This window comes from Ovis aries, chromosome 7 (genome assembly GCF_016772045.2).
Source record: "Ovis aries strain OAR_USU_Benz2616 breed Rambouillet chromosome 7, ARS-UI_Ramb_v3.0, whole genome shotgun sequence".
NCBI lineage: Eukaryota > Metazoa > Chordata > Mammalia > Artiodactyla > Bovidae > Ovis > Ovis aries.
The window spans coordinates 7,399,949-7,426,998 of NC_056060.1; the positions used below are offsets into that span (position 1 = coordinate 7,399,949).

A 27,050-nucleotide genomic window follows, 5' to 3' on the forward strand; every position below is an offset into this window, starting at 1 on the left:
GTCTTTTATCAAAATCTGAATCCTGGCCTCCGTCATCTCTCACTTGGAATAGTGTAATAGCTTCCTAACAGGCCCCTTGGTCTTGTCCCTTTCCAGTTCTTTATTCTACCAGATTTTGCTGTCGAGCACAAAAAGACCATGCTCATTTCATATTAAAAGTTTCCGGTGGCTCCTCACGGCCTTGAGTTCCAGTAGCAATTCCTTCCTAGGGTCGCAGTGAACTGCCTGAGGTTCTGGTGGCCCCATGCCCTCCCTCTGCCTCCTCTGAGCCTTTTATACTGACTGTCACCCTTTACTTCACCACTTACCTAGCTAACTCCCATGAATCCTTCAGGACTCCCTGGAGGTGTTAATAGATTTCTTAGGGAGGTCTTAACCTGATCTTTCCAGGTCCAATTTGGACACTCTTCCAACATACAACGGAACCACCTTCTCCTTATCCAGTGACAGCATTTGCTATGGTTTTGTGAGTGCTCTTTTCCTTGTCTTACATCTTGAAGGTTCATCCTTGTGGACCTAGAGATGACCCAGGGCCTGGCATGATCAAGGAATATTTGTGGATGAATCAGTAGAGGGTAATGCATTTTAGAAATGAAAAGGCTGAAGCTCAGAGAGCATATGTTACTTGCTCAGGGTCATGGAACTGTAAATAGTGAGTTTATACCTGGGGGGCTTCAGAATCCAGTTTCTCTCCATACACCAAGGATTCTGTGTATTCTGTGGAGTTCTCTAAGAGCATTATAGAGACTCTTTGGCTTAGATGGTTCGCTTGTAGCCTTCCTGAGAGGTGTTCAATAAATGTTTATAATTAGCAATGGGAAACAAGATCTTGGCTTTAGCAGTCTCTTTCATCAGTGTACTTCTATTGAATCAGGAAGATCCCCTGGAAGAGGCAAACCACTCCAGTATTCTTGCCTGGAAAATTCCATGGACAGAGGAGCCTGGCAGGCTGCAGTCCACAGGGTTGCCAAGAGTTGGACACGACTGAGCAACTGAGCACATGCTTATCACCAGCCCAGGAAGGCCACGGCTTGAGTCGTCTGTGTCCACAGCTAATGAAGGCTTAGCATTTGGAAGAGGTGGATTTTGCTTTTCATCTGTTTGACTCGTTAATATTATATTAGACATTTGCACAAGCGGTTTTTGTCACAGCACCTGGGATGCTTCACTCCCTGCCCCCTCCAATCCTGTTATAACGTCAGTCTGCAAAACCGTGTGAGGAAACTATGGGTGTATGGTAATGTATAACTGAGAACACTGAAATATGGTGTTTAATGGATTTCTAAAATTACATCTCCTTTGATTCAGTACTGACCATTTTTTTAGCCCTCATGCCTATTTGTAGTCATGGAAATGCAGAGTAGAGAGGAATTTTTCTATATCATTTACCTGTGTCTAAGCTCATTCAAGATGAATCTCAAAGGCAAGTGGAAGCAGTCAGAAACAAAGGCACAATACTGTATTCTTATATTTATGTGACATTCTGGAAATGGCAAACAATGGCTGTCAGGGGCTGAAATTAGGAGAAAGGTTGACTACAGATGGTCTTGGAAATTTCGGAGGGTGGTAGAACCTGTTCCAGGTCTTGATTGTGATGTGTGGTATATCTGTCAAAACTTGCAGAGCTATCCATCTAAAAGGGTGATCAGCTGGGCAGAGCTGACGTTCCCAGAGCTGATTCCTAGCAAGCTCGTTTTGACCTCGTTACGCTCTGCCCACAGCCAGCGGACGGCGCTGTCTCACTCTGTCCGTGCGTCTCCCACCTTTCTCCTTGGCATTCGGTTCCTTCCACAGGCTCACCCACAACACTGGATGATGATGGTGGCAGTTTTCTTGTTCTTTATCTAGGTTTTTAGTGTGCCTATTGTCCATTTAGCACATACGGGTGGGGCATTTATTGAATGGTGTTTTCATTCACGGGCGACTAACACTGAGATTCTCCTAGCAGTTCAGATAGTTCCAAATCATGATGCCCTTTCTGCAACACTGTAAACATATATGAAACTTAAAGTAAATGAATATTATTTATTATTTTTCAAATTATTTTCCCATTTAGGTTGTTACATAGTGTTGAGCAGAATTCCCAGTGCTGTGCAGTAGGTCCTTGATACATGTATGTGAGCAGCTGAACCGCTTTGCTCTCCTCCTGAAACTAATGCGACATTGCCAATCAACTATACTCCAATATAAAATAAGTGTAAAAAGTTGAGGATGGATGAAGATCACACAGAAAAGGAGCTGACCGTGTTAAAAGTAGTAAATGTATAGAGAAAAAACTTAATTTAGGTCTATGTGACTACAAAATGCATGCTTTTATTGCTGTACTGCTAAATAAAAAGCTTTGAGATTAAAATAAATAAATAAATAAATAAATGTAGATTTGTCCTCAACCTTATGCTGGATTCTAGTAAAGATAAATCACAAATCAAATACTAGTGACATAAAAAAAAATTAGTGAACAGTTAAAAGGAGAAGATTACTACCACCGCTTTCTTGTTTGTCCACGCAACAGAAAATGGTTGCCTTGCTGTCTTAGCAGTGGAATGTCTCTTTCCCTGCTCACTACTGTGAAACAGGAGCAGAATTTGGTGACTAGTGAGGCCCAAATATCATGTATTCTTATAATTAAATCTTTTGAGGAGGTTTTAATGGATGCATTTTTTAGCAGATTTTATTTAGGTCGACCATATAATTTATTGTTCAAATGAGGGCGTTTTTAGTTTAAAAGGTGGTGGGGTACTGTTAATAATTCATTCCAGGATAACAGGTGTAAACTAGGACTGTCCTAGGAATCTGGGATATCTGGTGACCCTAACCACATGGCACACATATTCTATACAGATATTAAATAGTTGTTCATATCCACTCTTAAGATGGTTAAGTTAAAAGTGTGTGTGTAAAGCAGTTCATCCGTTTTTGTTATGGATTGTGTGGTACACTGCTATGGGCGTACACAGCTACTATTCCTCATCAGTACCTGTAATTCTTTTTTTTTTTTTCGTACTCAAAAAGCCATTTCAGGAATGGGTAGTCTTTCCCTTCTCCAGGGGATCTTCCCACTAGGGATCAAACCCAGGTCTCCCACAATGCAGATGGATTCTTTACCAGCTGAGCCACCAGGGAAGCCCATATATATATATATGGCTAGACCATGCAACATGATGGATCTTAGTTCCCCAACCAGGGATCAGACCCATGCCTCCTTCAGTGGAAGTGTGGAGTCTTAATCACTGGACCACCAAAGAAGTCCCAGCTAATATCTAGCATATTGCATTGTGGCTTGAAAATGAGTCCTGTATAAATTCTTTTTCCTGGAATTAATCGAGTTATTCATTGTGGCCTTATACATGGACATGATCTATTGTTGCAGGGTCAAAGAATTAGGGTTTGGGGTAAGAACATGTATGGATTGTTAAAATTTCTTTGTGATTTTTTTCTTTTTTAAAATAAATTTATTTAATTGGAGGTTAAAAAAAAAAAAGCCATTTCAGGATACAAACAAATGTGAGTATTGATATGTTAGGGCAGTGCTTCTCAAAGTTTACTGTGCGTCCAGATGATCTGAAGATCTTACTAAAATGCAGATTCTTGTTCACTAGGTCTGGGTGGGACCTGAGCTTCTGCATTTCTAACAAGTTCCCAGGGAGCACCGACACTGCTGGTGCACAGACTCGTCTTTGAGAAAACCTTAAAAATCCTTGGCCAGCTTGGGAACTTGGATTGATGGTGACACAAAGCACCTGATTGCTAGACACTCAAGTTGTGAGTCACTGAAATGGAGATCTGTAAATTCATAGTAATTGATAATTAAATGTCTTGGTCCAATAAAAATAGTGGGAAGGGACTTCCCTGGTGGTCTGCTGGCTAAGCCTCTGAGCTCCCAATGTAGGGGGTCAGAGTTCGCTCTCTGGTCAGGAAACTAGATCCTGCCTGCCACAACTAAGGCCTGAGCAGCCAACTAAATACATATTTTTAAAAATAGTGGAAAAAATGCACTCTGTATTTTTTGACTCTGATATCTATGCAGCCACAGGCAGATAAGACCATTTGTTGCCTTTCTTTAGTCTAAGAAAGCTTGAGAAATACAGCTATATTCTGCACAAGAAACAAAATGGTTTGTTGCAAGAAGTCTTTCTCAATTTTAAGGAAAATGTTTTCCTGCTTCAAATATTAGAGAATATAACCTCTATTACAACCTTATGTTGAAAGTCGATAAATATCACCAAATGGAATGGTTGCTTAACACACACACACACACACACACACACACACACACACACACACACCCGCAAAGAGAATCTAGCAGAAGTCCTGTTTTCCCTTCTTTAGATGATTTTTAGATTTTACCAAATGTAGTGGTTTTCTTTTGTAATATTAATCAGCTACAACATACTATTCCAAATTAAGATATTTAAGTAATACCCATGGTTACTGTTTCTCTATCAGTTTTGTTTGACTAGATATGTGTTCTAATGCGATTCTAGTTAACTGAATTTCCCCACACTTTCTGCATTTAGCAGAAGCTCTTCTGGATGGTTTTGGACTCTGAGATGTATCACAAATGTAAAACCTGAAATTTCTGGACACATAGAAATAATACCAAGAAGTCAGCATTCTGTATTTCCTCATAGAGCTAACTTAGATTGATAGCCTGTCTTACATTTATGATGATGTGCACTCTTCATAGTGTTATCACCTTTCATCAGCTGTAGACACAAGCAGATATACGTGAAGTGCTTTCTGGGTCTGTTTTATAATCTATTTTAGATAACGGGCTAATTTCTAAGAAAGAAGAGAAAATCATCAATGTTAAATAACAAGTAAGTGTTAGACAACTGAGGCATTTTCTTTCAGATTTGACTTTCAATGCTTTAGTTTCCTGTTAGCTTATACATTTGTTGAGTACTGTCGTTTTCTATGAGAGATGCAAAAAAGTAGCAATTCAGATACTGAAGTAAAATTCTCAACTAATTTCCACTATCAAAATTCATGGTAATCAGATCATAATACTGATAACCATACATGCTAGTTTTAGTAGTTAGGCAATACAGGCCAAAAGCTGAGACCTTTTTTGAGATTCTTTGTAAATCTCATTAATATATGAAGAAAACCAGCCAAAGCCACTGAAACAGTTCCCCAAAGCTGTATAGCTAGTTAATTACAGAGACAGTCTTAGAATGTAGACTTCTTCATTCACAGTTCAACGCTACTTTTATGTTGTTTTTTCTTTGTTTTTATGTTGTATTATGTGCTTTTAAATAATCAGGAAATTAGACTGTTTTATGAATTTTACTTTAAAGAAAAGCAGAAAATATATTCCCCCCCAATCAATGAGATATCAAGGATGCATCTAGAGTGCTAAAGTGTGCATTGAATTTGCTCTATATTTACCAAAACAATTTCTCTCTGCTACTTTTATTGGCTTCGGTCACCCTCAAAAGAGACGGACTAAGAAAACATTAGCAGTTGCTTTCAATCATCCATGGACTTCCTACTGAAATTACAGAAGTGGAGGAAAGAGGAAGAGAACTGAATTTTCATTTTATTCTAGGCCTGTTACCTAATTTTCCTTGGTAACCTCTCTAGTGGTCTATGGTTGGCCTTATGAATATGTTCATTTCCAAGGTGACTTTAACTGTTTTGCAAACATCAAAATAGAAGAGTGATAGGATTTGTGGTGGCTGTGGGTAGCACTGTGAGTGTTCGGCAGATAAACACGTAGGTATGGTGGCTATTGACTGTTCTGTTGTCAGAATCAGCTGAGCCCTTTTGTAAAGGAGCTGGCCACAGTGCTGAAAAGCCTGGCCAGTCCAACAAAGTCCTCAAAATGCGCTTGCTGAACTTATATGATCATGGAACAATTGAAGCTAACTCCAGTGGGCAAAAATCAATTCTCATTTTTCTTTACCTATCAGCAACTTTTTGATACAATTGATCATTCCCTCCTTGTGCCAGTTGTTGAAATACTGTCTCTTGGCCCCAAACCTACCTTTCTATAATTATGTTTGAGATACTGAAGATGAGACTGCAAACTAGTTTTCTGAGATGGCTACTTGTTAGGCTCTGCAATAGAGGATGCTGGAGGAAGCCTGGGAGGCTAGAGGAGGAAGAAAGGTTTTCTCCTTCTCATTTTCCTCCCACGGGCTTCCTGTCTATATGTGGTTCTTGTGAGTGTCATGGCTTAGAAAAGCCTCTTCACCCCAGAAGCGGCAGTGCCTTTCTGTGGTTGCATATGATGTAGTTAACAGGTATTCTAGCACGTGAAGAACCTACCTGTCCTGGATTGACTACTATCCTTTTAAAATCTTGTCTCCCAAGAGCCTCAAAATGGGACCTGTTGGGAAACAGAGTTCTTGCTGATGTGATTAGTTGAGATTATTCTGGATTAGTAGATATAATGGTCATCTGAGTTAAATTCACCCATTCCAGTCCATCTTGCTGCTGCTGCTGCTGCTAAGTCGCTTCAGTCGTGTCCGACTCTGTGCGACCCCATAGACGGCAGCCCACCAGGCTCCGCCAGTCCATCTTAGCTTGCTGATTTCTAGAATGTCGACCTTCACTCTTGCCATCTCCTGTTTGACCACTTCCAATTTGCACTGATTCATGGACCTAACATTCCAGGTTCCTATGGAATATGGCTCTTTACAGCATCGAACCCTGCTTCTATCACCAGTCACATCCACAACTGGGTATTGGTTTTGCTTTGGCTCCATCCCTTCATTCTTTCTGGAGTTATTTCTCCATTGATCTCCAGTAGCATATTGGGCACCTACCGACCTGGGGAGTTCATCTTTCAGTATCCTATCTTTTTGCCTTTTCATACTGTTCATGGGGTTCTCAAGGCAAGAATGTTGAAGTGGTTTGCCATTCCCTTCTCCAGCGGACCACAGAAATAGAGGAAAACAATAGAATGAGAAAGACTAGAGATCTCTTCAAGAAAATTAGAGACACCAAGGGAACCTAACAGAGCAGAAATTATTAAGAAGAGGTGGCAAGAATACACAGAACAACTGTACAAAAAAGATCTTCATGACCCAGATAATCATGATGGTGTGATCACTCAGCTAGAGCCAGACATTCTGGAATGTGATGTTAAGTAGGCCTTAGGAAGCCTCACTACAAACAAAGCTAGTGGAGGTGATGGAATTCCAGTTGAGCTGTTTCAAATCCTCAAAGATGATGCTGTGAAAGTGCTGCACTCAATATGTCAGCAATTTGGAAAACTCAGCAGAGGCCACAGGACTGGAAAAGGTCAGTTTTCATTCGAATCCCAAAGAAAGGCAATGCCAAAGAATGCTCAAACTACTGCACAATCGCACTCATCTCACACAGTAGTAAAGTAATGCTCAAAATTCTCCAAGCCAGGCTTCAGCAATACGTCAACCGTGAACTTCCAGATTTTCAAACTGGTTTTAGAAAAGACAGAGGAACCAGTGTTCAAATTGCCAGCATCTGCTGGATCATGGAAAAAGCAAGAGAGTTCCAGAAAAACATCTATTTCTGCTTTATTGACTATGCCAAAGCCTTTGACTTGTGTGGATCACAAGAAACTGTGGAAAATTCTGAGAGAGATGGCAATACCAGACCACCTAACCTGCCTCTTGAGAAATCTGTATGCAGGTCAGGAAGGAACAGTTAGAACTGGACATGGAACAATAGACTGGTTCCAAATAGGAAAAGGAGTACATCAAGGCTGTATATTGTCACCCTGCTTATTTAACTTATATGCAGAGTACATCATGGGAAATGCTGGACTGGAAGAAGCGCAAGCTGGAATCAAGATTGCTGGGAGAAATATCAATAACCTCAGATATACAGATGACACCACCCTTATGGCAGAAAGTGAAGAGGAACTAAAGAGCCTCTTGATGAAAGTGAAAGAGGAGAGTGAAAAAGTTGGCTTAAAGCTCAACATTCAGGAAACTAAGATCATGGCATCCAGTCCCATCACTGCATGGGAAATAGATGGGGAAACAGTGTCAGACTTTATTTTTGTGGGCTCCAAAATCACTGCAGATGGTGACTGCAGCTGTGAAATTAAAAGACACTCCTTGGAAGGAAATTTATGACCAACCTAGACAACATATTAAAAAGCAGAGACATTACTTTACCAACAAAGGTCCATCTAGTCAAGGCTATGGTTTTCCAGTAGTCATGTATGGATGTGAGAGTTGGACAATAAAGAGAGCTGAGTGCCGAAGAATTGATGCTTTTGAACTGTGGTGTTGGAGAAGACTCTTGAGAGTCCCTTGGACTGCAAGAAGATCCAACCAGTCCATCCTAAAGGGATCAGTCTTCATTGGAAGGACTGATGTTGAAACTGAAACTCCAATACTTTGGCCACCTGATGCAAAGATCTGACTCATTTGAAAAGACCCAGATGTTCGGAAAGATTGAGGGAAGAAGGAGAAGGGGATGACAGAGGATGAGATGGTTGGATGGCATCACCAAGTCAATGGACATGATTTTGGGTAGACTCCAGTAGTTGGTGATGGACGTGGAGGCCTGGCGTGCTGGGATTCATGGGGTCGCAAAGAGTCGGACACGACTGAGCAACTGAACTGATTCTGGATTAGAGTGGACCCTGAACCTAATGACTAGCATCCTTATAAGAAGGCTGTGTGAAGACAGAGGCAGAGATTTGAGTCATGTGTTGAGCCAAGGAGCAGCAAGGCTTGCTCTCAACCCCCAGAATTTAGGAGGGCCATGGATCAGATTTCCCCCTCGGAGCCTTCAGAGGGAGCATGGGCCTGCTGACACCTTGAATTAAGGTTTCAATCCTCCAGACTGCAAGAGGGTAAATTTCTGTTGTTTTAAACCACCAGGTTTGTGGTAATGTGTACGGCAGCCCTGAAAAACTAATATACCACCTCATCGTAGCCCTCTTCAAGACATAAGCACCAGATGGCTGACAGCTCTTTTAAAAAAGGGTTCCTAGACCCATGGGGCCCCTCTTTTGAGCTCAGAAACACCCACAGCAGCTGAGCAGCACCTGCTTCTCAGGGGCCTGAGCTCAGCTCTGTGGGGCCCTTCCTTTAAGCTTGTTAAAAAATTCAAACCTCATTCTTTGGTCTGTCAGCCTTAGAGGTGGTAGTTTTTTTCTTGTGATTTCTACCTCATGATACCTTAGAGTTCTCCTTTCACCCTCTTTGTTACCTGGCTAGCAATTTCATGCTTACCAATTATTTACATCGATTTTTCAGTTCAGTCTCCTGAACTGGATCCTGGCTGATTCATACCTCCCTAGTTTTAACTTCCATTGAAACTGCATCCTCTTGAGCTTCCTTTTGCTCCATAGACTACTTCTCAATATACTCTGCTAATGGATCCTCTTCTTTCCAAGATTATCAGCTTCCAGTGATTCAGGGTATGGTCCTTCCCTCTCTTCTCTCCCTACACTCACGCCACTCTCTTGGTGATGATGTCATCCATGCTTACAGCTGTAAAACCCACCTGGATGCTGTTGACTCCCCCAATGTGTATAGACTCTGTCCCTGAACTTCAACTACGTACTCAGCATCCCCATTGGATGCTTAATCAATGTATTAAGTGGAGTTTGTCCAAAAACTGAATTCTTGACCCCATCTCTCCACCCCCAAGCAAAACCTGCTGCTCCTGCAGCCTGCTCCATCTCAGTATGTGGAAAATCCATCCTTCCCCTTGCTCTGTTTCCTCTTACACTCCACATTAGGAAGTCCCTGTGCCTGCCTCTGCTTTCAAACTACATCCAGAGTCTCACCATTTCTTAATATCTCTGCTGCTACCACCCCAACCCCTGTCTGAACCATCTGAATTCCTGCAATAGCTTCCCACCTGGTCTCTGCTTCTACTTGTCCTGTAGAACCCATTCTCAGCATAGGAACCAAAGGAATCTCTTAAAAGGAAGTCAGATCTCTTAAAAGGAAGTTAAAGCCTTCTCTACTCCAATCCCTGCAATGGTCCTCATCATACTCAGAATAAAAGCCAAAGTCTTCGCAAATGTCCACAAGGCTTTATGTTACCTGACCCCGTGTTATCTTTCTGAGTCCGTCTCCCACTCTTCTTTTCTAACACTCTGTTCCAAACACAGTGGCCTCCTTGCTATTCCTCTAATACAACAAGCACATTTGTGACTTAGAGATTTTGTTCTGTCTTCTCTGCCCTGAAATTCTTTCTCTGTGTGTCCTCTCGGATAACACTCATCTCCCTTAATTCATTCCTAAATCTCATATCAATGAGGCCCACCCCAGTTATTACTATGACATACCCCTCCCTGCTCACAATCCCCCTTACCTTGCTCTTTATCTTTCATATGATAGGTTATCTTCTAATAAGCCATGTGGTTTATTGTAGTATATTTATTGTGTTTCTCCCCATGCGAGCATGAACACTCCCCATAGTAAGGACCTTGCCTGTCATTGTTGCATCCCAAGTGCCTAGAACAGTGCTTGACACATAGCAGAAAGGCAGTGAATATCTGCTGAATGTTAAAAGAATAAATGTATTTCCAGATCACCAATAGAAGCTCGAGAAGTGTGCTACACACTGGTTTAAAGTAGACCACAAAAATGAGAACACACAGAATTAAATGCTTCTGGAAATGACCGAATAATCCAATGGAAAAATACACACCTCCAATATTGGACTTCTTAGGAAAATCTATAAGTGATCCAAAAATGACATCAGTAACAAATTTTGAAGTATTCTAATTTGAGGGCAACAGAATGTTACAAAAGGTGAGGATTTAAAACTTTTTGATTAATGAGACCTGTGTTGCTTTTGTGAATCCTAAATGTTTAATATACAATAACACCTATTAATATTTCTCTAATTTACTGAACCCATTCAGAAAATGCTGTGGTAGAATAATGAACTGATATAAGAGTCAGATTTTTACATATACATTTATATATAATTACAAATGGTACCTTGAAATATTCAGATTATTTTTAACTGTACTTCCAATTGGCACTATGTTTGGCATTTAAGAATTGATTACATATGATATATGAGGAGCATTTGAAGACCCATAAAGGAGCAATTTTCTCAAAAGAATTAATTTTTGCAATATTTTGTTAAGGTCTGCTGTTTTAAAATAATGCTTAGTTCTTGAAATCAGTAAAATATCTACAGATCCTTTTAAACTTTACTTTATACCTAAGTATGCAAAAAACCACATTTCAAGAAAAGATCACTCACATTTAGTCTACACAACACTGCAGGCAAATGTTGATATATTTGTTTTACAGGATTCTACTTTTGGAAGTGTTTGTCTACAATGAGGGTAGGGAACTTTTTAAAAGAGTCACTAATCCATGACTGACAGAGGGTGGGGACTCAATGACAAATCATGTGATGTGAAAGCGCCTTAAGAATTTTTTAAAGTATTTAGAAGGCATTTTAAAAAAATACTTGTTTTTTTTTTTTACAAGATGTATGATTAAACAATAATATGAAAATAGTAAAATAGCTTCTATAATGTAGTCCATTATAAGGGACTGATGTCTCCTATGAAGGGATAAGGGAGGATGTGAAGAGGACTGAGAAAAAAATTGGAAGAATCACACTGAGAGGCAAAGATAGGAATAAGGGAGCAGAGAGTTTCCAGTTCAGACATGAGGCTCATCAGAAATGAGAGACATGGGCAACATTAGCAGAACTTACTCTAAAGAAATGTTTTAATATCTATCTATATTTCTAAGCACAGGTGTTGTTGAAATTTTATTCTTCACCATATTTGAGGGGGAAAATAGCTTTCTATTCTAGAAAAATTATGTGTGTATACACTGTGTTTTCAGGCTGAAGCCTTAATTATCTTCTGCACCTTGACCTGGGGATCAAATGGAAATAAGCTGACAGTGCAGTATTCCCATCCTGAAGCAAATGGAGACAACTTGTTAATTCGGCTGACTGTGCTGAAAAGAGAAAGCTGTGATGTCTGGCACTGTGTGGACAGACAAGAGGTCGCCCAGCTAATGCGCTGTGCCTGGCTGTTTCCTGTGGCTCTCGCCGTTGTCCTGCTGGCTTCAGCTCAGGGTCCCCCGGCCAGTGACTGGCAAACTGAAGGTGCGAGTGCTGGCTGCCTGACTCTCTTTCCTTTGTGATGGTCTTTGTGAATTTATGTCAGCCCCTTGGAGGGGGACACTCCAAAGAAGAATTTGTGTTCCGGAACTAATTTTCAAGTCTTAATTACTTGCTGTCTCATTACATATGACTTTAAGTTACATGACGGTTTCAGTGAGGGAGGAATGAAAGAAAGAAAAGGAAAGTGATAGGAGTGTTTCATATATGTCCACAAATATTCTATTTTTCTTCTTTCTGTGCTATTATCAGGAGATGTAAAGGGCTAAACCTCTGAGGTTACAAAAATTGTGCCACTTACTGTGTCAAATGGTCAGTATCTCTTTGAGGCTTGAAATATGTGCCAACCTCATTTTGGAAATCGGAGAGGGAATGATGATAGGAAAACACTAATGAGATATGTTATAGTTCTTACTTTCCCTGGTGGCTCAGAGGTTAAAGCATCTGCCTGGAATGCGGGAGACCCAGGTTCAATCCCTGGGTCAGGAAGATCCCCTGGAGAAGGAAATGGCAACCCACTCCAGTACTTTTACCTGGAGAATCCCATGGAGGGAGGAGCCTACAGTCCATGGGGTCGCAAAAGTCGGACACTACTGAGTGACTTCACTTCACTTATAGTTCTTAAGTATGGTCAAATACAGGTTCATTTTAATTACAATCAGTTTTCTAATAGAATGAATCTTATGGGTTGAATTGCACACACACACACCACCCAAAAAGATGTGTTAAAGCCCAAAGTCCCAGGATCTGTGTATGTGACCGTATTTGGAAATTGAGTCTTGATTGATTACAGATGTAATCAAGTTAGAATAAGGAAATCGGAGTGGACCTTGGAAGGACTAGTGTCTTTATGAGAAGAGGGAGGTTTGGACACGGACACATGGAGAACGCCACATGGCAGGACAGACAGCAGAGCGATGCAGCTGCAAGCCGAGGGTTGCTGGCCAGCATAAGAAACTAGGAGGACGCACGGAGCAGTTCTCTCCTACAGAGGTTAGAGGAAGCACGGCCCTACCGACACTTGATTTCAGATGTTCAATTAGATAGGAGCGAGACCAAAGCCCCCAGTTAGAGTAACAACCGTTTGCTTTCCCTTCTGTTATCTTGTTTTAAACTGCTGGGGCTCAGTACTGCTGTTGCTTCTGTGATCTTGCTTGCTCTTTCATCCACGGGAATGAGGGCTACCTGGGGAGGGGACAGATCTGAGCTGTTTGAGCGGGAGGTTGACCGTGTATAAAAGATACCCAGAACAAAACTGGGGCGCTCAGCCTTTGGAGGTGACTATGCTGGGCCCACACTGGTGCTGCATAAACCCTGATGTTCTGAGTCTCTTTCCGACGCCACAGTTTCTGTAAGTCTCCAGAACTATTCATCCATTTCTATTGTTTTATGCCACATGGCAACTGTGTGTGTGTGTGTGTGTGTGTGTGTGTGCGCGCGCACGCGTGCACCCATGCACGAACTCAGTTGTGTCCAACTCTTTGTGACCCCATGGACTGTAACCCACCAGTCTCCTCTATCCATGGGATTTCTCTAGGCAAGAATACTGTAGTGAGTTGCCATTTCCTGCTGCAACTGATCTTCCTGACCCAGGAATTGAACCTAGGGCTTTTTCTTCTGCGCTGGCAGGTGGATTCTTTACCACTTCACCACCTGGGAAACCCTCTAGCAGCCCTAGGAAACAATAATATATTTCTGAACTTTATTAGTTTTACTTTTTTTTTTTTTGAGTGGAGTCCCTAGAATTTTCTCTAAGATGTATTAAGAAACTGACATGATGATTTGTGCCCAGAAGAGATATTTCAAGACACGATGACTTAAGTTCTGATTTTCCATAGAAATAGGATAACAATTAGGGGTTCCATGTTGTTACCATCTACTCTTCAGAAGAATGATCACCCACAGTATTTTTCATCAACTCACAAATGTACTCAGTGTCTCCTTACTAAATAGCAAAGTGTTTTCTAGAGGGCTTGTCACAGAAGTGCCTTTTGTTTGGAACCGAGGACACAGAGTATGACTCGTGGGTGTGCTCTGCAACTGCAGGGCGAGGGGCATGAGAGTTCCAGCAGGGCAGCATCACTTGGGTGGAATTACTCTACTTCCCTGGGAAGTCAGAAGGCTGGGCACTCTCTCAAGCAAAGGCACGTTCCTGCTTGAACTATCGATCTAACCTAGCAGACCTCAGGATTTGTGGAGTTAACGTTTGGAACTGGACAGCAAGAGCTGTGCAAGGGCCTCTGAGTTGTGGTCACTTGTGCTCCGATGGGTCACAGGGCTTTGAGGCAGGTGTGCCTGAATGAGCTATGGGGCACAAGCCATCCTGTCAGCCCACTAATCCTGGCAAAGCCCTGGAGCTCAGTTGATCTCAGTTTTACCTCCTTTTGTGCATTTTACGAAGAAATTGAATTGGGCAACCAGCCTGGGATGAAACATATCAGAAAGCAGGCAAAGTGTGCCTGCTTGGTGAAGAGGTGCTAAGATCTTGCATTTGAGGTTCAGTGTGACTTTGTAGATGAAAGAGAACAGGATTTAGAGCAAGACGCTGAGCCTTGGCTTCATGGAAACCAGCTAGTCCCAGTACAGCCCTCACCTCAACCTCAACTTTTATCTATAGAACTGCTCTAAGTATGGGCCTCCCTGGTGACTCAGATGGTAAATGGGGACCCAGTGAGGAATTACTTTATAAATGTTGATGTGCTATACAGGGGACACAGCAAAATGCATCTTCTGAAGGCAAGGGCTGGGAGCTGAATAAGCCTGTATCACAGATTCCTTATCATGCGCTGTGAGGAAGCTTGCAAGAGACGGATGAAGGGAGCAGATGAGCCTGATTGATTCTGCTTGTGTTTAGAGAGCTTTTTAGGATCTTTTAAATCATTAGGACCCAACGCTCTCACTTAAGCAAAACCTTCAATTTAGAACAGATGAACCCATTTCCACCCAGGGGAAAACAATCTACTTCCTATATTTGCTTATTTCTTTTCAGACACATTGGGCAGATCCTCAGAGCCCAGACATCCCAGATATTCTGTTAAAGCCCAAGTTACTTGTCCTTTTCACCACAGATCTTTCAAAATCTGATTCACACACCTACTGGCATTGATTTAAAATCCACTGGAAGGGAAAGTCCACGCTCAGCCTTAGCCCTTCGTGGTTTCAAACAGGCGAGTGGAATGACTCTTCCTTCCTCCTCCTGTCCCGGCCCTTTGTGAGTACAGTGTGCCCTGGATTCCAGCTAGTTGTGTGGGGTTGGAGCCCCAGCAGGGGGTGAATCCAGAGGGAAGAGGCTGCAAGCCCTCCTCCTGGGTCCCCACCTCACCTCTCTCTTGCACCCTTCTCCCGCCCCTCCGCTTCTTCATGCCACAGGCACTCACAAATCTCCTAATGTTACCATAGCCTGGGAGTTCTTTCTTTACTGGCCCTTTAAATGATATGTTCTTTCAACTAACTCTCTCTCCCTTTTTCATCTAGACCTGTTCTTAAGAATTTAGACCTCTCTTTCTTAAAAGAATCACATGTGATTTCCTTATGACTAGAGCAGAGGTGACGATTGAATGTTGAGGCCTTGGACTTTCCTGGTGGTCCGGTGATTAAGACACGAGGCTTCTGATACAGGGGTGTGTGTTCTGTCCCCGGTGGGGAACTAAGATCCCACATGCTGTGCAGCACAGCCAAAAATTTTTGGTTTTAATTAAAAAAAAAAAGTTGAAGACTTAAAATCACTACCTGTGAATTATGTGAGTGAGAGTAAGAGAGGGTAAAGTGAGGCACCTTTCTAGAAAGGAAATGTATTTTGCCCAACTCCCTTCACCTTGAATATTTCCAGCAGTGTAGCTCCATTTGAAGTGTGGCCTGTGGGACTGTTATAATTAGATTCCATCGCTGCTGATGGAGGCTAGAAGACCAAGGTAAGCATCTTTCCGCTGACCACGTAGGCCGTGTGAACAGCAGAACACGGCCCAGCAAGAACATCAGACTAATTTGCCTTCCCAAGATTAGACCAAGAGACATGGAAATTAATTTGCTTTCTTGGAATCCTGCTGAGAAGCCATTGTGTTCATCTTGCTTCTGTGCTGTGGAAATTGCATTTGAGAGCAAGAAAAAACCTCTCTGTTTTTCAAGGGAGCCTTCTCCTTTTGGCAGCATCAGAAAAAAATATTTTCTTTCCAGATGCGTCTAATCCCTAAGAGGGTTCCCCAAGACTAGTCTTGAGTATGCTGCTTTGGTAGCATTTGGGGCAGCAGGTCGGACAAGTTTAGGTGAAAATGCTCTTTCCTCTTATTGGAGGGAGAATGCACACCATGTGCCAGCCGAGCAAAGGCTCTGAGAAGGTCTGTAAAAACAACAACAGTGAAATTCAGTTCTGCTTCATTTAGTGTTCCGTTCGTTGATTTGTTTAACAAATAATTTTGGAACGTGCCAGACATTCTTCTCCATGCTGGGAGTTGAGCCAAAACAAAACTGAAAAAGACCCTTTTCTCATGGAGATTATAGTTTTGGAGGAGAGCCAGACAATAAGCAAATAACAATATATAGTATGTGGTTAGATGGTGATAGATGATAAGAAAAACAGCATAAAGGTCAGAACATGGTAATGTGGGGGCGCTGTCTTAGCATGTGTGCAGCTCTACATGGAGGTGACATCTATGATGAGATAGGATGGATGGGGAGGTTGCAGTATTCCAAGCAGAGAGACTAGCAAGTGCAAAGGCCCTGAGGCAGAAGAGTGCCTGGCTTGTTGGAGCAGACTCGGTGGAGGGAAGGAAGTACGTGGAAGATGAGGCCAGAGAGGAGGCAGGCCTGGCTGTGTAGAAATAAAGGAAGTAAGGAGGAAGCCCTTGGGGGTTCTTGGTGTGGAAGTGCTATTCCTGCCCGACTTTTGGAAAGGATTTCTCTGGCTGCTCTGTGGAGAAGAGCCTCTAAAGGGCAAAAGCAGAACCAGGAATACTGGCGAGGAAGCCATTGTGTTGTCTAGATGTGATGGGATTTTGGCTGGAATCAGGTAACAGGCAGTGGAGGGAAGTGACTAACCTCCTCTTACTCGTCCATAAAATCTCTTTTTGAGGAACACTTTTTAATAGCTCTTGGAATGCATTTTGGGAAACGTGTATAAACAGGTGTTGATCATATATTTCTGTCAGTCATGAAAGTACTCTCATACCTCCCTCCCTATGCTAATTTGTAGTGGGTAACAATGTCGAAGAGGTGAGACATCCAAAGGCTAGTGGAGGAAACTAAGCATTTTAGTTTGAGCAAGTACAGTCAAGGTTGAATTTGACTGTTGGCCTTAAGAGGCGTGACAGGAGGTACTGGAAATCCATTTTTGCTTTTACTTTTATTTGTCATTTTGTTTGCACACCTGCACCTGTATTCTGCACACGGATGCAGGTGTACAAAAGGCCCTCACTATATCTGTGGGTTTTTTTTTTAATTTCAGCATATAATGAGTTCATAGTATGGCCTTTGATCAGGTGAGTCCTTGGTCTGTGAATGCTGTACTTGTCCGTCTTTCGCCTGGTTAACTCAGTTTGGACCCTGCTCTATCCCATAATATTATAATGCTGAGAGAGTCATTTCCTAGGCAGGTTGATAAGAAGTCTAGGGGTGCCCAAGGAGAGAGAGGTCTGGAATTCTCAAAGAGAAAGAAAGGACAAACATTTTTTTCCTCTACAGTCCTTAGGATTATATAACAATAATGTATCCTGCCTGAGGACAGTCTCTGGAAAAAACCTTCTGGCTAATCCTGTTATCTTAAAATGTAAATTATGGGAGTAGGTCTAGTGAGGTCTTTACAACCTCCACGCATTCTTTTGATTCACTATAATAACTAATTAGAGAGTATATACGTGGAGATTTGCTCAGTCGTGTCTGACCCTTTGCGACCCCATGGACTGTAGCCTACCAGGCTCCTCCCTCCATGGGATTCTGCAGGCAACAGTACTGGAGTGGGTTGCCATTTCCTTCTCCAGGGGATCTTCCCCACCCAGGGATCGAACCTCTGTCTCCCGCATTCCAGTCCGATGAGCCACCAGGGAAGCAATAGAGAGTATATAACTCCATTGCTAACACTAGCAAGGGGGTACTCTTTCTGCCTTCTTCTGATGCCTATGTCAGAAGCTTTCTCTGTCTCCTTTATACTTTAATAAAACTTTATTACAGAAAAGCTCTGAGCGATCAAGCCTCTTCTCTGGCCCCAGATTGAATTCTTCTCCTCCAGAGGCCAAGAATTCCGGCGTCTTTTCGTGGTTCAGCAACAACCTTTCAATATATCATAATATCATAATACCATGTGGCAGTACATAGCTTTTATCACATTGTGAGCCAATTATATGTTTGATTGTTGGCCATATACCTTGATGGTGAGGAGCTGTGCCTTCTGTTTCTGTATACAGAGTCTAGGGAGAGTCTGGACCCTTCTATTGAGCACATGAGAAATAGCTGTTGGTTGCAGTGAACAAGTGAGTGTCCAGGATTGCTTTGGGCATCAAGATTAAGAGACGAACCAAACCACAGATTCTTTGTTTAAAGACCTACTGGTCAGATGGGTGGATGGATGAATTCTGACTTTTCCTGTGACTGTTGCTTTGGGCCCATGTCTGTTCTCATACATTGGTTGGAAATTCAGTTAGCTCACTTGGGAGGATTAGATCAAGAATTCCTCCTTTCCCCCAGTATCTAACTTATCCACACAAATTCCACAATTTACATATTTCCTTGAACCAAGGAATTCAAAGAGGAACTCCATAGCTACTTATTTACAATGTTGTGTGTGAATTAATTGAGCAACTCTTTTCCCCCAATGACCGCATAAGAGGGTGCTTTTTGGACAGCAGAAAAGGGTGCCCATTCTGCAGGGGCTGCCTTGAGCATGCGGCAGTACCTTGTACCAAGAGGCAAACATGGAACCCTGAGTCAGTGAGTAGACCAGTCCTCTTGCTTCATGAATCATGCTGTGGAGACTTGTGTACCAAGATACCTGGTTGATAAGGTGTTTTTTTTTTTTTTTTTTGTAAAAAAAAAAATATATATATATATATATATAAAAAGACACCTGGTTGGTTGCAAAAGTGTGCCTGCCTGTGCCACAGAGCATGGGTGGAGGTGGTGAGGATGTCTCTGGTGTCTCTCTTCTGGAGACCATGAGCCCCGGGAACCTTTAGGGTAATGCCCGGGGGGTTTCATCCTGTGCTCGGAGGGAGGTGCTGAAGTAAACTAAGGCTGCCCCACATGTCCAAGGGGCCTTGCAAAATGAAGCATTTATGAAGCAAAACATGGGTACGGCAGGAAGAGCAAATGAGTCATCTCCAGGCATTAAGGCGGGTGCTGTGCGAGCCTGGGTGGGACGGCTTCTGTCCCCTGCGCCTGCTGACATCCAAGTGAGCTAACTGAGGTCCAGGAGAGGGCGTTTTGCTGTTATCAGTGTAATGTGAATGAGGCCGACTTGCTTTTAAATTGTATTAAGACTGCAAATATGTTAATCACATTGCCTGATTCACTCAAAAAGGGCAAGAAGAGACAGGAAGACAGTCATTCTTTTTGGAGCTTTTCTTGCAGCGAAACCTTGGTGTGTGTCTTAGCAACAGCCACAAACGCCCAGGGGGAGTCTTTTCTGAAAGAGTTGCTGGCCCTGATGACTCCCCAGCCCATGCTCCTGGCTGGAGAAGAGCGCAGCCAACCTTCATTTAATGGTCATTTTTCCTTTCAAAACAGGAAATTGCCAGCGTTCTTCCTGCTGGACAGTGACTTATATTATAAATTACATTGTTTTATTCTTCTTTAATTCCAAGTAAATCAGCAGTGACCGAGAAGGTACCATGTGCCAAGTGTTGCCTTTTGATGTTATTTTGTTTAATCCCCTCCAACAGAATTTTTATTCCCCATCTTACAGGTAATGCAATTGAGGAGTTAAGAACACAGATAACATGCTTAGTGTCACAAAAAGTGGTAAGTGGCAAAAGCAGTATTAGAACCCAGTGTGCAAGTATGAAAGTGAAAGTGTAAGTCGCTTAGTTGTGTCTGACTCTTTGCGACGCCATAGACTATACAGTCCATGGAATTCTCCAGGCCAGAATACTGGAGTGGGTAGCCTTTCCCTTCTCCAGAGGATCTTTCCAACCGAGTGATCAAACCCAGGTCTCCCACAGTGGGGGCAGGTTCTTTACCAGCTGAGCCACAGGGAAGCCCCAGAGTACTAGAGTGGGTAGCCTTTCCCTTCTCTAGTGGCTCTTCCCAACCCAGGAATCGAACTTGGGTCTCCTGAATTGCAGGCAGATTCTTTACCAACTGAGTTATCAGGGAACCCAGGTGTGTGTTTAACTCACAAAAAAGGTGACTGTTTCTATCTAACCATTTAGGTCATTCTGATTTGCCTAGGACACCCGTTTGCTCAAGAGATGTTGTGGAGATGATGTATGTGATTCTCTTATGTGATTCATCTTTTTGTCTAAGTAATTGCCTGACACTAGTATTTGACTGGCTCTATAGCCAGTTTTTAAACATGCAATTTTAAACTTATTTATAAATTGCTTGGGTCTATTTTTTTCTTTCTTTCTTTCTTCTAATTCCAGTGATGGGCAAGCAGAGGAAACTGAAACTAGTCTCATTTTGTAATAAGTCTGATGAGAGATTGGGTGAATGTGGAAGAGAAGGGTAAATGATCACAGGTTGTTATTAAGCCCAGGTGGTGCTAGTGCTTAAGCGCCTGCCTGCTAATGCAGGAGACACAAGAGATGCAGGTTCGAACCCTGGGTTGGGAAGATTCCCTGGAGAAGGTCATGGCAACCCACTGCAGTATTCTTGCCTAGAGAACCCCATGGACAGAGGAGCCCGGTGGGCTACAGTCCACAGAGGTGCAAAGAGTCAGACGTGACTGAAGCAACTTAAGATGCAAATAGGACATGTACGACTTGAATTTTTCTCTTTGATGACTCTGTACTGAGGAACTTGTCTTCCAGCTGTCCTCCTCCTTCCTCAAACCTGTCTTCAAAGACATCTAATAAATGCTGCTTTTATTTTGAAGTTGTCATATCCATGATCAAAAGATCACAACAGATGTGAAAGGGTGGGGCTGAAGAGATACAGTAAAAGAAAAAAGGTATTTCCAGTGTTTAATAAAACCAACAGTGTTTTTAAGATATATTCATCTAGATCTCCTACTTTGAACCCATCCCATTAGAGTAAAACTTCAGGTCCCCACTGTGATCGCAAAGCCTTGGCGATTTGTCCCCAGCCTCTTCCCTCATCATCCCTCCCAGAGTCCGCTCCCTGCCAGTCCCCGCCTGTGGCTGCTGCTCCTGCTGCTCTGTCTGGGAGGCTCTGAGCCCCTGGAGAGCAGCAGTGGCTTGTGATCCACACAGTCAGAGGCTTTAGCGCAGTCAGGGAAGCAAAGTAGATGTTTTTCTGGAATTTCCTTGCTTTTTCTATGATCTAGTGGATGTTGGCAATTTCATCTCTTGTTTCTCTGCCTTTTCTAAATTCAGCTTGTACATCTGAAAGTTCTTGGTTCATGTACTGTTGAAGCCTAGCTTGCAGGATTTTGAGCATTACCTTGCAAGCATGTGAGATGAGCACAATTGTGTGGTAATCCGAACATCAACAAAACTAGGCATCTCTTTAACCTCAGGAATTCCCAGTAAGATCTGCCGCAGAGATGCGCATTACCACATTCTTCCATATCTCTGCAAATATGGAAATTTAGAGCTGAACTACCGATTGAAAAATTAGTTCAGATCATTGTGAGCCTGATGGGGCTCTAGCAGAGGCAAGCTCAAAGTGAAAAGTGAAAGTGTTAGTTGCTCAGTTGTATCTGACTCTTTGTGACTACATGGATTGTAGCCCACTAGACTCCTCTGTCCATGGAATTTACCAAGTGAGAATATTGAAGTGAGTAGCCATTCCCTTTTCCAGAGCGTCTTCCCACCCCAGGGATCGAACCCTGGTCTCCCACGTTGCAGGCACATTCTTTACCATCTGAGCCATAGCCTGTAGGAAAAAACCAGACAAGCAAACTCTAAAGGGAAGCCTCCACAACTTCAGGTCCAAGCAAGAGAGGATTCCTATAGAACCAGAGTTCTGAATTGTTGATCTGGTCTCAGGACCCTTTTTTCACGCTTAAAAATTGTTAAAGACTGAAGAACTTTCATTTTTGTAGATTGTATCTATTGATATTTACCATATTAAGAAAGTAAAACTGTGAGACTTTTAAAACACCAGAAACTACACGTACACAAGCTGTTAACCATCAGAGAAATGATGTCATCACACAGCTTGTTGCCTCTGGAAAATAACACTATACACTCACGAAAAACTGAGAGTGAAAATGTTCAATAACATCTTTCTATTCTTATGACAATTATTTTGACCTCACACTTCCCTTGAATGTTCTTGGGGGTTTCCTGGTGATTCCAGATTGAAATTTGAGAACTACTTCTCAGAAGATAGGCTCCCAGCCAAGAACTACTAAACATGTAATGGAGTCCTATTACTATTTAAGATATGCTAACCCCGTGAATGGGGAAAATTCATAGCTGAAGAGTCAGAGTTAATAGAGTAGTCTGAGAAGGGCTTCAAGTCTGTGTGTACCATAAGATTTAAGTAAATCACAAGCTCGGGCATCTTCATGGCCTAAAGATTGAAAGTAGGAATCTCTGGGTTGTAAAAATACATACTGTTTTATTCTTTGTCATTTTTTCTGAAATTTTCCAATTATTTCTTGTGTGTTTTAGTTTTGCGATCAGAAAGAATATTGTTGCATTAAATTCAATTCAGATACTTCCTCAAGAGAGTACTGCTCACTTTGACTCAAGAATATTCTTTCAACAAGAGGTCTAGGACCTTCAGAAAAGTTCATGTATATAAGCAGGTTTGTTGTTAAAGTCTTTAGATTTCACAGGTGAGTTTATGCTGGCTTAGGAGAGCTGTTCCTCATAGAGCAAATTTATTGTGTCAAAATTGCATAAAAGGACTATTAAACATACTTTAAATTTTCTGGCTTTTTGAAGGACTTTTTACTTCAAAATATGCAGGTATGCTAAGTACTCTATTTTTTGTAGATAGTCTGTTTAAAAATCATAAGGATTACTTTTTGAAAACTTAGTTTCAGTTTTTTATAAACTTGAAAGAAACACAGTTTCATTTTAAAAATGTTATTTTAGTGTAGACTTTCTGGTTTTATCCTGTTTCCCTCAATTAACTCTAATTACTGAGGTTTATGATATTTCATAATAGAGGCATTAAAATTTTAAAGGATCTTGGTATTTATCTTAACACAGTATTCCTCATGGTGTATAATGAAGGCTGCTGTTTGGTGTCATTCTGAGGATAGGGGCATTCTGTTATTAGGAAGATTTGGGAAATGGTTGGATAACACATTTACGCAAAGTTCTTTATAATAAGCTTTGCACTGTGGTGCTCCTGGAAAAGAATATATGAAGTCAGAAATAGAAATTTCCCAATTGATTTGGCTGTAGAACTTTTGCTTCTCACAGCACCTAGGTGAGCCACTTGCACTCTGGGGAGAGTTGTCTCTAATACAGACGACTGCCTCATGAAGTGGGAAATGAGAGAGCTGGCCCTCTTATGGTGCTTGTGTCCTCATTTATTAATGCTGCTTTACAGTGTTTTAGTTTACTGGGCTCCTCTTTTCAAGGAGCTGACACTCCAATAGGGAAGACCGTGGCATTCATTGTTGTTGTTCATTTGCTTAGCTGTGTCTGATTCTTGGTGACCCCATGGACTGCAGCACACCAGGCTTCCCTGTCCATCACCATCTCCTGGAGCTTGTTCAAACTCATGTCCTTTGAGTCAGTGTTGCTGTCCAACCATCTCATCCTCTGTTGTCCCCGTCTCCTTCTGCCCTCAATCTTTCCCAGCATCAGGGCCTTTTCTAATGACTCAGCTCTTCTCATCAGGTGGCCAGAGTATTGGAGCTTCAGCATTCATGGGTAACCGTAAAGGAAGACATGATTACATGTCAGGAGGAAACCAACCATGCTGAACTGGGAATCTGTGATAGTTTAAGCAAGAAATAAAAGAAAAAACTTCACGAGAGAGGTGGCCTTGACCTGCCCCTTGAAGAGTGGGAATATACACATAAGTTCAGAAGTCTGGAGAGGAAGAGGCATCCTTAAGTAACTAGAGTCTGCTGTCATAAATCTGGACAGGCTGGGATGGTGGGTCAGTATCTATTCCTTCAGCTCAGACTGTGTTCTTCTCTTTCCCAAAATCTTCTTTTCAGAATGCTGTCTCACTGCAGATGCGGGGTTGTGCATTTTAATGCTGGTTACCTTCAAATATCGTTACTACTTCACAAGGCTAAGCTATATAAAGTAGCAATGTGGATGTTTTTACCCAGTATGTAGAGCTTCTACAAGGCCATGTCCATCTTCTAATCTTTCTGCTGTCTCCAGAGCCTGGCTCCAGGCCACTGAAATCTGGAGCTCAGTATGTTGATCTTTTTTTTGTAGACTGTTAATATAAAGGACAGAGGTTTCAAACCCATGCTGAATAAGCCTTTCAACAAACATTTCTTGCCAGAATAAACATAAAGTACATGGTGTACAGCATCAGATCTCTTGGACTATATTCTTTTAATATGCATGAAAATAGGACATGTTATTGAATGTAAATTATATCTCAATAAAAATGATTTTAAGATTTTTTGAGACTCACCATTTTCAGACATATGAAACAGAAAGATGTATCTAGTTGTTTACAACCAACTCTGCATGTAGTGTGGGTGGTTATGAATATGAAATAGTTCCATTCTTTCTGACATTAATCATTAATTAGAATGTGTGTTAGTTTGGAGTAATGCATTATTGTTGTTATTGTTCCGTTGCTCAGTCATGTCCAACTCTGTGACTGCGTGGACCAGAGCATGGCAGTCTCCTCTGTCCTTCACCATCTCTTGAAGTTTGCGCAAATTTCTGTACATCGAGTCAGTGATGCTGTCTAACCATCTCATCCTCTGCCACCCCCTTCTCCTTTTGCCTTCAATCTTTGGTGACCACAGCATTGGAGCTTCAGCTTCAGCATCAGTCCTTCCAATGAATATTCAGAGTTGAATTCATTTAGTCACATTAATTACTGTTTATTAGAAGCAATTGGAGAAGCTTCCCATTACTAACAGGCAGGCTGTTCACAGGTAGCATGTTACAGGGGCTTGGGTTCTGCTCTCACACTCACCAGTGTTTTCCTTTGATGGTGTTTTTGGTGCTGTTGTGCCCAGGAAGCAGCTGATGTGCTGTGTCTGATATAATCATCCATTTATGGATGGTAGACCAGTTGGCTTTCCTTACTGTGTGAAATGTTTTAATTTTGTGTCTTGTTTTGAAAGTAGGAAACCTGTCTCCATTGCCAGCATCATTTATCATCATTCTCCCTTCCCTCTTTCCCTGCCTGCTCCTTCAGTTTCGGAGTGCTCCACCCTCAACCTCCTTCCCCACTCCCTTTGCATCTTGCTCTCTCGTGGATCCTTCCATCTCTCCCTCCCCCTCACCTCTCAGCTCTCTGAAAAAAAAGAAAGATAAGGGAGAACAAACAGGAACATCCTTCACGAATACATTTGGGAAAAAAAAAAAGCCTTATAATCATATGTTTATGTTCATTTCATTTTTTCATCTTCCAAAACACAGGCCTGAGCAGAGCCATGCTTCTGTTTTGCCTACTGGCCATTTGTAGGTATCTGGTAGTAATGATGCCCAATTCATTGATAAATAAGCATCTTTTTGTCTGTTTTGCTAAGTTTATTTGTCATGTCTGGATGAGTAGTTTAAATGTATGTTTGTAATAGCCACTTACCAAGTGTTTCACACGGGATGCAAAAGAACAAAGTAAAAATGACCATTATATAAATCAGCATTTAGAATGCTGCTGCAGCCCAGGGCTTGGCAGATTAATGATGCAGGAGAATGGCTTTCACTTTCATATCATTTCTGTAGAAGGTGGGCCTGATATTGGCCACCAGAGAGCACAACTCAGCAGACAAGTGAAAGAAGTCAGCCTGAGTGTAATGAGCTGAGACAGAGGGGCTGTCCATGAGAAAAGAAACCCAGTGATGGGTCAGGGGAGGCTGCTGACTCTGGTGTCCAAGGAGGCAGATAACTGCAGTCAGACAAGGCAGGAGGGAGTGTGTACACCCACGTGTGTGAGACAGGGTCTAGAGATGAAGACGGTGGGGACAAAGCCTGGGGTTCTTACAGGGCATGTTGGGAAGGGATACCACATTTGGCTTACCTGTCTCTGCTGGCCTGGGGGTGGATCCTGAAATGGCACATTCCTACTGGACAATCCACGTGTTTAGTTCAATGACTATCAAAGTGATGTGAAGTCATTTGACAAACCCTGCCAATTTGCTACAGATATGACTGCCATACTGGGGGGAAATACTCATTGTCTGTTTCGGGTGCCATGAGAGTCTCTGTTATCATTTATTGAAAGGAGATACAAAAAAGGTAGAAGGGAAGTGTGTTTTATAAATATTTGTAGGCATAACTCAGAGAGATTACGGGTTTGGTTCCAGACCACCACCACAGTCAAGTGAATACTGCAATAAAGGAAATCATGCAATTCTTGGTTTCCCAGTGCATGTAAATTTATGTTTATATCATACTGTAATTGATTAACTGTGGTATAGCATTATATCTAAAAGAATAATGTATAATACCTTAATTAAAAATACTTTGTTTCTAAAAATGCTATCACTTGAGCTTTTAGCAAGTCATGGTGATAACATCAAAGACAAAAAGGTCACAGACCACATAACAAATATAATAATAATTTAAAATTTTGAAGTATTACAGAAATTTCCAAAATGTAACAGAGAAACAAAATGGGCAAATGTTGTTGCAAAAATGGTGCCGATAGATTTGCTTGCCTGAGGATTATCACAGACCTTCAATTTGTTGAAAATGCAGTATCTGCAAAGTGCAGTAACGCAGTGTACAGTAAAATGAGATGTGCCTGTTTATGACTTGGTAGCATTGTAT

The 27,050-nt window shown here is 41.9% G+C and overlaps 1 protein-coding gene and 1 non-coding gene across 2 annotated transcripts in view; both read left to right on the plus strand.

Moving 5' to 3' along the window:
- Positions 1 to 27,050, plus strand: part of SV2C (synaptic vesicle glycoprotein 2C) — a 215,910-nt gene that overhangs the window by 17,113 nt on the left and 171,747 nt on the right. The gene's annotated exons all lie outside the window — the stretch shown is intronic.
- On the plus strand, positions 12,478 to 12,550 carry TRNAS-GGA (transfer RNA serine (anticodon GGA)). The gene has a single exon. It is a non-coding gene; the product is annotated as a tRNA-Ser (tRNA).